Here is a 2,571-nt window from a genome sequence, read left to right as displayed (position 1 = left end):
CCTGACAGCTCAGACAAAATGTCCAGAACATGCGGGCCCGGCGTGGGCTAGAGCAGAGGGTGACAGGAAGCTGGGCTGCCTTCTCAGTTCACAGAGACAATGGGCGGAGGGCAGGGTGCCCCCCCCTCCCTGTTTGCAGAGGGCCTAGCCCAGCCCTTCTCGTCGCCCAGGTCGGGAACCCTGCAGCCAGCATTCCCAGTGGCTGTGAGCAGAAGATGGACGCCCAGGCTGGCTTCCGGCCCCTCCCCCGCCGGCTGGAACCTGCCTCAGTCACGTAAGGAGCTGTGACTCAGCACCTAGCAGCGGCGGCGGCCGCCTGGGTCAGGAGGGAGAGCGGCTGCCTTGGCAGGAACCCTCCCCTCCCCTTCCCTCCCCTTCCTTTCCCTCCCCGCGCGTGTGCGCGTGCGCTCGGATTCCTGAGTCCAGCACGCTGCGCCTCGCTGCTCGCCCAGAAGCCAGACAGCAGGAGCGGACTCTCGGGGGGCCGACAGCTGCTTGTTCAGTGGGTTTGCTTGTGGATTTCACAAGCCAGGGTCCTTGCCCTCTCCAACGCCCTACCTTCATCTCTCTCTTGGGCATCTGCCACGTGCACCGAGCTAGGCATAGGATTTTCCAGACTTGAAGAGACCCCCACCCCCACCCCCGCACCCTGTGTGGCAGGAAGCAGAGACCTCTTTGCCATCTCTGGACCTTTGTAAGCCGACAGTCTGTGAGGTGTTCCCAAGGCTTCCAGCTGGTTTGCGCCTGGAATCCACACCACCATGTTCTGATTAAGACTTAGTCCTCCCCCACAGAACCAAGGCTATTCCATCCCAGGCTAACGATCTACCTTTTCCCAAGGATCTGGGCTGGAAGCACACCTACTTGCAGGGGGTTGAACTGGAATGCACCCCCTGGAGGAAGCCCTGGTTTGGTGGGGCTCTGCCAGGGTGCTTGTAAGGCTCTGATTGTGCTTGTCTCCACACAGCCAGCCTCTGCAAGTCTCAGTATTCCTGCCGCACGCGCCTGGGAGCCACCTGTAAGCACTGGAAGGCCCAGCGACCGGATTGCCCAGTTTCTCCTGTCCACAAGAGGCACCAAGGCCCAGGCAGGGGAAGTGGCAGGCCTGTTCCTGGGCTTTGGGTCCAAACAGGAATCCACACCACCATGTTCTGATTCACTGCGGGGTGACCTTTCCCGCACCCTCGCTTCCTTGCCCAGGCAGAGTAGTGCCCTGGAGCATGGGCACAGGAACAGATGCATGTAACCAACATGGCTGCAGGGTGGCGCCCCAGACACCCTCCCTGTGTGGTGGCACCTCCCAGGGCTCCTCCCACACCCGCTGGCGAGAGCTCCTTCCTTGACAAGCCCAGCCACGCTCACCCCCATTGGCTACTCTTGTGGGTGCCTTGAGCCCAGGGAGTGAGAGGTGGCGGATCCCCTTCTTCCATGGCGAGACCTCAGAAGCCAGGACCTGAGCACTCTGCCTTCCGACAGATCTAGGTGACCCTCGGGCTCAGTGTGAGGAGAGCCAGCCGCTGTCAAAGCACCCACCGTGTCCAAGTAGGGACAGAGCCAGCGGGTGTCAGGTAAGGGTGGCCAGCAGAGGAGCTTGGTTCTGTGGGGGAGGACTAAGTCTTAATCTTCGACTTTGAAAGGGTGAAGGGTTACGGTGCTTAAATTACTTTTTCCGTTTCCTTCTTTTAGAATGTTCTAAGTGGTGCATTGCTAATGTTGGATTGCCTCCTCTTCCAGTGAACGAAAAGTGTTTTAGGATCCATGTTTGCATGTTTGGGACCTCTCAGCTCCGCTTCATATTCCCGAGAGCCTTGTGTGGTGCAATGACACCCCACCCCTCTCCCCACAGCTCTGCTGGTCTCAGTGGCCCATTGTGGGTCATCGGAGAGGCATACACGATTACATCCAGGCCCAAATCAGAGAGGCGTTGTGAAGGAAGAGAAACCACTTCTGTGGACAGCTGGCTGGTCCTTGGGCCAGGCCTCTGCTCTGGGCAACTCTCCTGAGGAAGGGATTGGTGAGCAGAGAGCAATGCCACCTGAGGGCGGTCGTCAGGGTGAGGGGTAGACTAGAAAGAATTCCGGAAAGGGGCCTGCATCTGCAGTCGCCGTGTGGAGGCAGGAGGCGTGACTCATGGGTCACTGACAGCCCCGTGCCACCACCCAGAGGAAGAGGCTTGCTCTCTGGTCCCTGCCAGGTAGAAGTTGCTAAGAAAGCATCCATTGGGATCCACTCCACGACAGTGAGTTGGCGGGGTTTGGGTTCCATTTTAAAACAGGAAGAATCTGCAGTAAAAAGCAGATTAGCTGAGAAGAGCCAAAGGTAGAGCCCACCCAGCCCTGGGACCCTGGCCCATGGGCTTCCAAGACTGTGAGGCTTTATGGGACTGCCGACTGCCTCAGCTTCCAACCACTCTATGGGTGGGTTTGAACCACTGACCTTCTTAGTTAGCCACTGAGCTCTTACTCTCTGGGGCCCATAAGAGCACCCAGCACCCTCCTTTTCCAGGATTCGGGTCTCCAGGTGGCCCCTCAGAGCCCCTGCCTGCCATGCAAACCTGGCCCTGGGCTTTCT

This window comes from Echinops telfairi, unplaced genomic scaffold, assembly GCF_000313985.2.
Source record: "Echinops telfairi isolate 266 unplaced genomic scaffold, ASM31398v2 ScPeMD7_7424;HRSCAF=8462, whole genome shotgun sequence".
In the NCBI taxonomy this organism is placed as follows: Eukaryota; Metazoa; Chordata; class Mammalia; order Afrosoricida; family Tenrecidae; genus Echinops; species Echinops telfairi.
The sequence above is the reverse complement of the archived record's forward strand: the minus strand, read 5'-3'. Positions refer to the sequence as shown.